Source organism: Lathyrus oleraceus, chromosome 1 (assembly GCF_024323335.1).
Source record: "Lathyrus oleraceus cultivar Zhongwan6 chromosome 1, CAAS_Psat_ZW6_1.0, whole genome shotgun sequence".
Classification (NCBI taxonomy): Eukaryota; Viridiplantae; Streptophyta; class Magnoliopsida; order Fabales; family Fabaceae; genus Lathyrus; species Lathyrus oleraceus.
This window is the reverse complement of record NC_066579.1, coordinates 413,162,883-413,176,613: the sequence shown is the minus strand read 5'-3', so window position 1 is coordinate 413,176,613 and position 13,731 is coordinate 413,162,883.

Here is a 13,731-nt window from a genome sequence, read left to right as displayed (position 1 = left end):
CTTTCAAGAAAATGTTCAAAACAAAAGAAAACTATTTTAAATCTAGAAAATATGGGTAATGATACAAAAGTGGAATTAGAAAAAGTAAAAAATTCTATATGCAATAAATGTCAAGATCATGAATCCAAAATTGTTGAACTAAATTAAGTGATCATGAAATAAGAAAAAGGTCAAATTGGTTTAGAAAATGTGTTAACTAGTCAAAGATATTCAAGTAATAAATGTTGATTTGCCTTTTCTAATTTTTATAAACCTAATACAAGTCAAACTATCTTTGTAAAGACTACTAGCAAATTCAGCAATAAGGAATCAAAGAAAGTACGTAAATCTTCATAAAAGATCTTATGATAGAAACAATTTTTATGTCTATAAAATGAATCATATTTTTAGACCTACTTGTTATTATTGTAATACAAAAGGTCATACCCCTAAGACTTTCTACATAAGAAACTATGGTGTTTCTTATGGTGAACATGTATGGGTAAAGAAATGAACTTATCCAAGAGGATCCAAAGAATATTGGGTACCTAAAAATTACTATTTATTGTTTTTTAGGTAATTGAAGATCATATGCTAGTATTGTCAAGATTAATCTTTCAAGATACAAGATCATATGATATGGTAGTTCTAAATCTTGCATTTGATTAAAGATGATTTGAAGAAATTACTTTGATATCAACATTAAAATTAAACCTTTGTGAAGAAGATAAATATATGTATATTTAATGTATCATTTCCCTTATATTATTATATTCCAATGGATTTTACTCTTTTTCTTTTTGATAATCTCAAAAAGGGGGAGAAGATAGATGGTTGTTTTTGTTATTTTTCAGGATACCAAAGACAAAGGCATAAATTCCAAAACAAATGGGTCTATGCAAGGTAGAAGGAGATATAAAAGATAATAGAAGCAATAAAGTATCAAGCAAAAAAATTCCATCATGCTTTTGATGAAGACAAAAGCTTATCGTTGAAGAAAGATCAAAGAAGAAAACAGTTGGATTAAATTATCAAGATTGCATAAACTTTGGAAATCAAAAGATTAGATGATTGTCAAGGTACTTTAATGGAAAGTAATATGTTTATACAATCTTTAGATGCTCAAGAAATTTCATTTCATCGTATCTAAGTATTTCCCCATTAATCATATTGCAGGCTCATTCAAAAGATTACTTTTGAAAATGAAAAAATTCAAGATTTGCATATTAGTATAACCTATTGACATTTGATTTTGTCTCAACTTTTTGAATGTTGGACAGTGTAACCGATTTGCATAATTGGTAAATGGTCACACCTGTTATTTTTTGGAAAAATCTCAACCAGTATAAAACCATTTCATTTCAAATGTTCATGAAACCTTTTCCAAACTATTATTATTGATCTTGAACATTTTTCCAAGCATTTTCACTCATTCAAGAGGCATATGCTAATGTTTTTAAAGGTAGAAAAATCATATTTCAAATGACTTATTTCACTCAATTTTAACATCAATTCAAATCTATTGAAGATTTTGTCTCCATCCAAAACCTTGAAAAAGATTCTGCATAAATTGTCATATCATTGCGAAAAGCTTCTGAGCATTTTAAGATTTTTATATTTGAATTGTACATTGAAAGAGAAGATACATTTTTATGTATTGGAATTGATTCAAGAACAACTTCATATTCATATTTGTTCAAGACTTGTATTTGATCACCAAGTGTGTGGTAACTTGTTTTGTAATAGAAAGTAGTGTGTTTTCTAGGTGTTGTAAACAGAAAGTGGTGTGTTTTCTGGTTTATGTGATAATCATCATAGTATAGTGATTATTGAAAAAGGTTCTTTGAAGTGAGGTGATTCAAAGTCCAAATAGTTCTTAGTGTATTTGTAAAATGAAGTGGTATGCTTCTTTGTTGTTGTTAGAAGATTGTAGGAGAAGTCTAGGTGTGAAGCTTGTACAAATATCTAATAATAGTAAAAATCTCTTGTAGAGTGTGAGGGGACTAGATATACCATTGGTTGATAAGAAAAGCTATTATACATCATTGTGTTCTTTATTTGTCTACATTTAAATTTTGCTATTTACTTCATAAGTTCATCAACTTAATTCGGAAAAAATAAGAACATAAGAAAATCTCTAAAATAACTGAAAAAGTCTTAAAATATAATTCACACACTTCCCCCTCTTAGATTGCACTATGTACTAACAAGTGCATCTAAGACAGTTAAATGAATGTCATTATATGCCTAAGTTTAATGTAATAACTTGTAGTACATACGCCATTACTAAATTTTCATTATATACAAAATCAAAGGATGATCTTAGTACCATGCAAAATAGGGAGGTTATGATTGAAGTTGAATCCATCTACTTTTCTAGTTCCAAAGATAAGAATCATGTATTGACATCTAGACTATAGTTTGAGATCATTGAGGAGATTTTGGAGATCGATTATGTTATTTTTCAAGTACATTTATTTAAGTGCTAGTGGATTGAAAGTAACATTAATGTTAAAACTGATGAATTAGGATTCACACGGGTTGATCTTTGGAAGACAACTTAAATAAATGAATCATTCGTCATGGCTTCCCAAGAAAAAACAAGTTTTTATGTCACTGATCCTTCTAACAAAATATGGTCAATTGTTATACAAGGAAACATATTCCTGATAGTGATGAAAAACAATATTTAAAATTTGAGACCCCTTCTTTTGCAACACATGTGTGTCTCTTATATGAAGAAAGTGATTTTAATGATGTGCATGATATTTGCTATAATCATCAAGAAATGGATATGATAAAACTAGTAAGTAAATATTTTATGTGACTTAGTAATATATATTTATTCATTTTATATTTGTATACTTTTTACTAATATTTTTTTTCTAACATGTAAAGATGTCGAAGGATACCATATGTTATGTGGTTTTAGAAGTAAAATGCAAAAAATTATTACCATATGCTTGTAAATTATTTATGTTAGTTGTAGTTGTTATACGTGTTATTGATATTGAAGTTATAATGTTGTTGTTATTGGTATTGTTGTTGTTGAAATTGAAATTTGAATGTTGTTGTTGTTGAGATTGAAGTTTGAATGTTGTTTTTATTATTGTTGTTATTGATCTTGTTGTAAGAAAAGTTAATACTGTTTTTGTTAGTAAAAAGTTTTTGTTGAGATCAATAGTTTGATTGAAGATTTAATGTTGTTTTTGTTGAGAACAAGAGTTTGAAGATTTAATGTTGTTGTTGTTGTTATTGTTGTTTTTATTGTTGTTGTTGATTATCCTAATTGGTATCAAATGTAGTTCAAATCATAGGTGCTTAAGGACCGGTTACAAACTTTTGGACGGTTGTTCAAGAATTTTCATTTTGGTTTTAACTTCAATTGGTTAATCATTTATTTTAGTTTTGTTGTAAAAAGAGACTGTGTGTTCCATTTTGGCTTTGCAATTGGTGTGAACAATGAATATTTTTAGTAAATATGAATGTTTTTGTTTCAAATATGGGCAATTTAGGTTCTGTTTAAAATAATACAGGTTAAAATGAAAATATAGAAAGAAAAAAATATTAATAACAAGGTTTTCCCCAGTTATGTTACTAAACCGAGATAGTAAGACTAAGTCTATTACCTCGGTGATCATCATAACAGAGGGGAAAAGTGGGGCACACCATCCAGTTCTTAAAATATAAAAAATGTTATCACTAGGGATTGAACCCATGATGATTATGATTTTCCCCTCAAAGTAAGAAAAACTGAGGGGAAAAGTGGCATACTTTTCATGATGTCTTTTGTTGCATTGCCTAAGAAACCGTGGTTAAACTCAACTTCCAACTGAGATAAAAAATATTTTTTTGTATAAGTAGTGCTACAACTTGCCCTTTTAGAAAATAGAATCAAATAATTAAAATGGTGTTTACAAATATCACTTAACAGAGAATGTAAACAAATTTAAGCATAAGTACACGTGTTTAAACTTTCACGGAAAGTGTATACACTGTAATAAGTTGCTTGCTTGCTTATTTATTTCTTTTTTATTTATTTAAGTAATCTTATTCTCTAGATATTATTTCTTTAAAAGTCCTTTTATTTTATTTTCTCTTTTTTTTTCAAACCTTTGTTCAAAATTTCAAGTGTTGTTTAGCGAGGTATATTGAAATGAATAGACAAGGAGAGTTTGAGTCTTTATATATATTTTTTTAGTTGAATGTTGCAAAAGAGAGGTTATATTCTTTGTACTATTGCAACGGGTTATTTCCATTACTTTGTACTCACGATAGTTATTGTCTTGTACTACATTGTACTATATTGTTGCGTGTTTGTCATAAAAACGTGTTGTAGTAGTTATGCTAACAAAAACTACAAGATTAGTAAATTATTGTATCCACAAAGATTGTGTTAACTTCGTGCAACGATAATGTGATTGAACTAGAAGAGTTGTAACATGATGGGCGGTGCGTAAAGTGTTATTGATTAGTTTGTGACTAACTATAAAACTAATGAACTAGGCCAACATTTATTGAATATGATGATAAAAGTGATTAAGTTCCGCTTTTGAATCTTAAATAATATCATATAATTTATCAAACAGAGGTTCATTACAAATACAATCAAGAAAGATTATATCATTTCACATTATAAGATTAAAATCATATAAAGGAAACATAATCTAAGAGAACTAACCACTTATGTTTAAGGAATTCATGGATAGTGCAAGTGAAAAGCAAGAAATAAGACTTACAATGATTAGAGATGATTCCCCAATGATAATCTTCATTTTCCTCTTTCTTTGGTACCAAAATATTCCTTTTCCTCATAAAAACTTAGAGCCCTAATGACTAAACATGGCTTACAATTTATAAAAAAAATTCTTATTAAATTCGATTGCGTAGCACTTGGACCGAACCGCGCCGCTATTGTTGGATGACTCTATTTCGTATATTTTGCAATTCTCTGGAGCAATGTTTGAATATCAGAGTAGATATATGAAAATATTCTAGTAATGATAATTTTGATTTGGTTTGGTATTTTTCACAAATATTCAGAATCTTTATTACAAAACTACCAAAACATAAATGCATTAAAGTGAAAGTGCTTAAAAATAACTAACTAATTTGACTATAAAACATATTGTCATCATAACCTCAAACTTGAACATTTCCTTGTCTTCAAGAAAAACATTTGAAAAGTGATATTTTAAGAAAATAAGGAAATTTACTAGCTTTGATGATGATTTCTAAATTTCCGTTATTTACCAAATATTTTCCTGTTTTTATTTAATCTCCACTTTCATTCTCAAACCCCAAGATGAATAACTCATCATTTTTTATTCGTGCATTATATCTAATCAATTTTTTTCTCTCTTTTCAATAATTCATTTAATAGAAAAATATTTCCTGAAACAAAAAATATATATCAGTTTTATCCCGAAGAGTTTCTAAATAGTTTATCAAATTATTTCCATACACACACATTTGAGGTCTAGAGGATTGTGACATGACTTTATTTAAGATAAGACAAATTTAGAAAAAGTAAGATAATTTATGGAGTTAGGCAATATATATATATATATATATATATATATATATATATATATATATATATATATATATATATATATTTATTTATTTACTTATTTATCTTGACTTATTTTAAACTTTTTCATGTGTTTTTTTTGTCCTTTTTCTTTTCTTTTTGTTCTTTCTTTTCTATTCTTTCATTCTTTTCCGATATTGTCTATTTTCAAAAAAAAAAATCTTACTCTCAAACTTTTTTCATTATATAAGCTCTTTAAACCATCACCTAAAACTTATAAGATTGATATTGCAAAGCAACCCATAAATCTAAAGATATGCTACACTTAAAAGTTTGTTTTTTCATAACAACCAAACTCCAAAGAGACACAATGATTATAAATAATTTATGTAATTAATAGAATTGTACTTGGTTTTACAAAGAAAATGCTAAGACTTAAATGTGTTAGCAATAAATATATTCCTCAATAATCAATAGGTCAGTCCTAACAAATTCTAAGTTAAAAAAAAACACGTCGGAGCACGTACATAACAAGACGATTAATTGTAGAGAAATAAAGTTTTAGAAAATTTTCACTATACATAGATATGTTCATATTTATAAAAAAAAACTAAAACCTTACTTGTTTAGGTATCAAATAAATCATGCATATAATATGAATATTTAAAGATACATGGAAGTTCTAAAAGATTAAGAGAAGGATAACAATATTTTCATACGGTTTTATTATTTTATTATATTTTATAATTATTTTTGTTTTTTATAATACAAATAAACAATTATCATTATTGTATTTTAGAAGGTGTAGCTATACCGTGTTAGAGTTTTGAAAAATAATATAATGACATTAAATTTTGACATTTACCCCATATATCTATATTATACGGTCTATTTTTTCCATTTTTTATTATAGTTTGGTGCATTGATGACACACTTACGATGAATTTAATTAACTACGATATAAAGGAGTATTCCCTCTATTTTTTTATTATAAATCGTTTTTGATTTTTTAGATAAATTAAAAAATATAATAATTATGGTATAAAAAATAAAATTATGAAGAGTCTTATAAATTTGTCATTTATTAATGATTTTGAAAGATAAATTGATATAATTGAAAAGAAAGAAAATAATAAATATTTGAGAGTATAATAGAAAAAATATCATTAATTATTCATTGATATTATAAAACGATTTATCTTGTGGTAAAGAATATTTTTACAAAACCATTTATACTAAAAAACAAAGATATTCTCGTACAAAAATGTCCAATAATATAATACTAATATTTAATTATTTTGTTTTTTTAAAATATTATGATCATAATGTTTTATTATGCAAAATATAAAATAAAAATTGCAGACAATAAAATTGAAGATTCAGCAATATCAAAGAAGAAGAAAAATACTGGGTTTTGAAAAGTATAATTTTTTTCAAAAATAACAAAATACTATTAAAATAATGAGAAACCTTCAAATAAAACAAAAAAAAAAGTATTTAACCGATCATAATATGTTTTTGTAAGTAAAAAGTGCTACGTGGGCAGTTGGCAATGTAAACGGAAACCTACTCTAAGGAAAATGTCGCAGTTGCACGATGTTGGAATGGAACCAATGGGAAATTGTTAAAGACTCAATGGACACCACACAACCTTCCAAAGGTTCACAATGGGACCTTCTTTGTTGCTAATTTGGGATACAAAACGAAGAGGCAAATGCATTATGGAACAATTATAAAAGAAAATTCCAAAAAGAAGGATCAAAATGACAACGATGTTGTCCAAGTGGTTGTCGTTTTCCAAACTAAACTTTGTCTCGCAAAAGCAACTAGTGCATATCTTGACTTTCAAACTGAACTTTAGTAAACCAGAAATTCTGTCATCGATTTGCATTGAGCTAGAGAAAAGAGTTTATGTGAATTCCTTATGTGAGTTCCCTATTAGAAGAAGTAGTAGCTTCTAGACTAAGGTGTCTAATATTGCACTATGAATGATGTAAGACGATGATATAGTTAGCAATGCATGAGAACATGAGTGATATGCTGGTAGCATAAGCTTAGCATGCATAGATTGCTATAAATACTAGGATATTGGTTTTGTAAAAAAGGTTGTAGTAGTGAGAAATAATTTTCAAGGTACTGTGAACTATAATGGAAAATGTTTTATTGTCTAAATACAGTCATTGCATGAAAGTAATTATATGACACACAATTGTTGCTAAAAGATACAAATTTAGTATAAAACATATATAAACATGAATTTTCTTGCAAAACTATATACACAAAAGATATGAGAAAAGACGATGTTAGATAATTATGCAAAGTTTCCCCTATTCAAGATTAGTGAAAAGTAATAAATTCGAAATGATAAACCACGAATGCTAAATGAGTCTATGTCTACTTAATGGATAAATTTTCTTCCTTAGTAACTAAGTAAGTTGATTGATATGTAGTCTTGAGTCATGACTAAAGAATACTTCACTTGAAGACTTATTTCAATCGATCTTCATATCTTAATCATGTAGAGTCCTTTGTTGGTCTAATACTCTATTAGGCCAAATAATATCAAGCATTAATTCAATTTTTCGATGATTACCACTTTTGTCGTGTTTATTGAATTCCAATTTCATCTAATATCCTTCAATGTTAACGTTTCATCCTTAAACGCAAATCTAATGAAGTGATAATGAAGATCAAAATTCTTTGTGCATGAATGAGGTGTTGAATTTTGTGTGATATGTATTATACTCTGAGTATCACTGCTAAAAATACCTAACTATGCTAACAACCGTTAACCCATGTCATTTTTTAATGAATTTTACTTACGACTATAAAATGATCTTCTCTGGCTGTTATGGTAAAAAATATATTTGTTTCCACAACATCTAACTAGTTGTTGTAGTACCAACAATCAACATGTAACTAGTGTTATTTCTTTGGGGATCGACCTCACCTACAAAGTTAGTATTTAAAGGATTTTTTTCTAGATCCAAGTCCTTCAAGTCAAATTATTTTGACGATTGTGTCTTCAATTTTACAATCCCTGTTATATTTGAGCTTTCTACTAACATATCATTCACATAAAGTAGAAAATTGATATAGTGATTGTGTATCTCATGAAGAAACAAGAATAATTAACATTGTACTTTAAGAAACATTCTTTATGCATGAACCATTCAAAAAATTGTGTCGATGTCTTGGAGTTTGTTTTAGGTCATACAAGCTTTTATTTAGTCTGCACAATATATTATAAGAATACTACAAGTTTGCATGTATATCTTCTCATCTAAGCCTTTGTGGAGAAATAAAATCTTCACATCCTATTTCTCAAGAAAGATCTCTACACTTGAAACAATACTTAAGACCGATTTAATAGTATTGAGCTTCATAACTTCATAACTTCAGAAAAAAATGTGTGTAGTGAAGAACTTCCTTTTGTTGAAATTATGATCCTCTTATACTTTACCTTGTACCTATTTGAACCAACATGATCCTCTTTTACATGATACACCCAATAGTTAAGAATTTCTTTATTTACCACAGAGAACTTATCTAGTTTCCATGTTTAATTGGAGATTGAAGAATTTATCTCATCTTTGCGGTATAATATGTTTATGCATAGTATTCATACTCTCTTCTGCTTGTTAACAACATGCAGTCGATTTACCTATTTTTAGTCACATGAAATCGAGAAGACATCATGTGTGCATTTCACTTTTCTCCATGGCTACACATATTTTTCCACTATGTTAGAATCTATTTTGTGGATTTATGATCTTGCACGTATAAAGTTGAAAAGAAGATCCATCTAAAGTTTTGATCAAGACAACAATGACTAAAGTCGTTGGCATGGGCTTTCAAACTTGATGATGGAGTTCTAAATAAACATCATGTGCCTCATTAACAAAGAGATGCTCAAGATCAAAGTGTTTTAATGACTAGAAGAAATCTAGAAAAAAATCTTGAAGCCAAGAACTAAGTGTTAAAGCTCGTCGAATCATGTTTGTCTGTCTGTCTCTTCGAGTGACCAAAGTATTGTAAATGTAAGGAAGTAGCTTAGAAGTACTAAGGAAACTCATACACACCTAAAAATATTTTCTCAAATGTTTTTATCTGGAAAAGTATTTTTCCTAAGCCAAGTCAAGTGATTAAAAATATGTCCAAACAAACTATTTTTGAACTAACCAATCGATTGATAAGTTGTGTTAAACGATTGGCAAAACTTTAATGAACTAGCCAATAGATTGAAGCATTAAGAAAATCGATTAGAGAAGAGCTAATCGATTAACCAAGCAATTATGACACCGCATTAATGTCTTGCAACGACATTATCTCTAATATATCCTAATTGTGTGTGCTAATCGATTAAGAATTAGTTGGCCAATCGATTGGAGCTTTGCTCCAATCTATTGGCTCATTAAATCAGCCGATAGATCATTTCTTTTTTTATTGTTTCCAACTCCTATATAAAGGAGTCTCACCTCCACTTGTTCTCACTCCACTTTCCTGCGACTTACATTTTCCTTGGATTATCTCTCTAATTTTTCTCTCCCCGTCTCTCTGAAAATATTTATTTCACTTAAAATTGCTTTAGTACTTGTGAGTGAAACTTTGCTTGTGAGGAAGAGTTTTGTAAGTGGACATGAAGTTTGTTTGATTCTTGTGAGTGCGATACTCTTGAGAAGATTAAGTTTTGTTTGTGAGATAATTTAGTCATAAAATTTTTTTTTTTGATTTATTGAGCTTTGTCAGAAAAAGTTATGTTTTGATTATTGAGATCAGCCTAAAAATCTCTAAGAAGGTTCTAGGTTAGCATGTGGTAAAAGCTAGTTATGGTTGGGGATAAACCTCTAAAAATCTCAAGAAAACTTGTATAAATATTTGTGGGCATAATTTGTAAAAGCTCACAAGTTAAAATCTCAAGAAGGCCTCTTAGGGACAGGACTAGACCAACGTTCGGCCAAACCTGGATAACTCTCTAGGGTAATATCTCTAACACTTACTCTCATTATTTTTCTGCTATTTATTATTTATTTTATTTCCGTTGTGATTTACTCTTAAGAAACTATTAACACGGTCTTAATTGAGAAAAATATATAATTAATCACGAATTTTAAATACCGCAATCCCCCCCCCCCCTTCCCCCTTGTGTTTGAGGTCACTTGTCCAACAGGTGGCATCATTGTCTAACTTCAGTTAAGGACTAATCGACTCGGGAGGAAAAACAACCTCAAGCTATTCACTAAACAAACCCCCATTCTTCAATGGAGAAATGTATAGTTTGTGAAAAGAGAAAATATTTTTTTTCATTAAAGGAATGGATCGTGGTATTTGGAAAACTGTGAAGGCAGGTTTGTTTATTCCTACATGCAAAATTAATCGTGTTGCAGAAAACAAGCCTGAAAAGGATTGGATCAAAGATGATAAAGAAAATGTGTTGTGCAGTTTGAAAGTGAAACTTGTCATCACTATTGCTCTCGGTCTTGATGAGTTTTTGCAGGTTTCTCACTGTGAAACTACAAATGTAATTTGGGATATCCTCCAAAGCACCCATGAAGGTACTACATAGATGAAGAGGGTAAAGTTGGGCACATTAATCCATGAGTATGAACTCTTCAAAATGAAGTCTGTAGAGAGCATTAATCAGTTGCAAACACGATTTAACCATATCGTGAGTCATATGAGAACTATGGGAAAAACATTTTCAAATGAAGAATTGATTATAAAAATTCTTATATGTTTAAACGTAGTTGGCAACCTGGAGTCATTGAAATTTGTGAATATAAGAATTTAGCAACCATGGACACACATACTTTTTTTGGTAAATTGCAGGAACATGAGATGGAGTTGAAAAGACTTGATGAGGTTGAAAAAGATAACAAGAAGAAGAGGAAAAGTATTGCACTTAAAGCTACTAACATCGAAGATATGGAATAAGAAGATGAAGTCTATCAATGTGAGATTAATAAATTTGTGAAGCTCATGTTTCAAAAATCCAAAGAGTTCCTAAAGAGTGAAAAAAAAATTCAAGACCCTATAAGCAAAGTGTAGAAATTCCATCATACATTCCTACATGTCATCAATGCGGAGAGAAAGGGTACAAAAAAACAAATTGCCCTCAAAACTGTAATCAAATAATATCCAAGAAACTGTAAAAAGAAGCTAAGAGAGCCTACATATCCTGGAATTAAAATGATGATAAGGAAGAAGAAAACCTTTGTCTCACGGAAAATCATCAAGATGTTAGGGTAACATCTTACCTTTCTTATCAATATTTATTTTGCATTTGTAAAAAGATAACCAAAAAAATATGTAAATTAGAACAAATTATCTCTACCTCCAAGGACATTATATATTTTTTTGAAATAAAAAATAAAAACATGTTAGAAAAAATAGAAAGTCTTAGAGAGAGACAATATGATCTAATATTCAAAACGCTTCCTCATCTCATAAAGTCTTAGACGAATCTATCAAGTGTGATCAATGTGACATTTTGAAAAATAAAATTGATAATCTTCAAAACTCACTTGATAAATTCACAAAAGGGAGAGACACATTTTATCTTTTGTTAGGTAACTAAATGGTGTCTTATAATAAGACTGGTCTTAATTATGAACCTAAGAAAAATAATAAAAACTTTAGTAACATTTGCAATGTTAAGTCCACCTCTTGTTGCAAGATCTTAAAATGCAAATATTGTAATAAAGATGACCATATTGTCATGTTTTGTTTTATCAAAATGAGTCATGATATTAAATAAGGACGTTCACCTTCATACTTTTATAAAGAGCAATGTGGACGTAAAAATATATGTTAGATAATTAATTGATAATCCTGGATAATCTTCGAAGAATCGTGTTCGTTCACTTTCCGAACAAAGTATTTCGACCCTATTTATGCCCGGGTTCACGAAATCTTTGTGGGGATAATTCTTGAAGAAAGAATGTTTCTGGCAAAAGAAAGATTCTGGAACGTAGAATGGTTTTTGTGTGTAACCCTAAACCGAGGCCAGATTTCCCCCTTTTATAGGAGAACGAAAACTGAAAACGAAAAGTCATACCTTTTCAAGAAAACGGTAATAACGGCTGGGAAGGTTCAAACGTTCAAAAGAAAATTTTCTTCGGGGCTCTGCCCCTTGGACCCCGGCAGGGCGCTGCCCCGCACCCCGCCAGGGGCTTCGCCCCTTGGAACCCCAGCGGGGCGCTGCCCCGCACCCCGCCAGGGGCTACGCCCCTTGGAACCCCGTTTTCAATTACTTGCAGTCAATTACACGTTGGCTCTACGAGCGTGCACTCCGCATTACTCCTAACTCGTTTCCAAGCTTTAACGCATAATTGCATCGGCCTATAGTAAATCTCATTACTACTAAAATCATGGGTGATACTAAAATCACCAACAAATCCCCCCCATTTTAGTGTAATCCTTGATTTACTTAATATATACAATAAAATATATAAGGGTATATTACAATCAAACAGATGCATAAACGAAAATGTCTTGCGATTGAATTTTCATTTTAGTACAAATACACATTTCAAACACTCGAAAATCTGGGTGTCATAGCGATTGAACCCGTCAATCCATTTGAATGTCAGAAGATATAGTACACATATGTTTCTTACAATACTCTACTATTCATACTTGACACTTTACAAGCCATGTGTCCTTATCCATTAATAAGCATATAGGAAGCCAAGTCCAAACTTCTTGAAGCGGCAAAACTTCATGCTTACATAGGTGATTCTTTTAATCTTGTACCTGCATTTACAATTTTTCAAAAGAACCATTAAGAAGATATACTTCAACCTAACCATCACTTGCAGGTCTGAGCACATACCCTGGGAAGATAAATATAATTGCTCCAATCTTTAACTATGATCTTTCCACATTGAATTCTGCTTCTAACGTCATATTAGAAGGGAATTGGGTATATCAAAGCTAATAGATTTAAATGGACTTTAATCCCATCCCAATTACCGACTTCTTTACTAAGTCTCTAGCTAACCCCTTCGTCAAGTGGTCAGCTAAGTTTTGTTGCGACCGAACAAACTCTATAGATATCACCCCATTCATGATTAATTCTCTAATCATACTATGTCTGACACCCAAATGTCTAGACTTTCCATTGTATATTTGACTATAAGCTTTAGCCAATGTGGCAGTACTATCACAACGGATAGAAATTGGTGATATCGGTTTAGGCCATATCGGAATCTCGTATA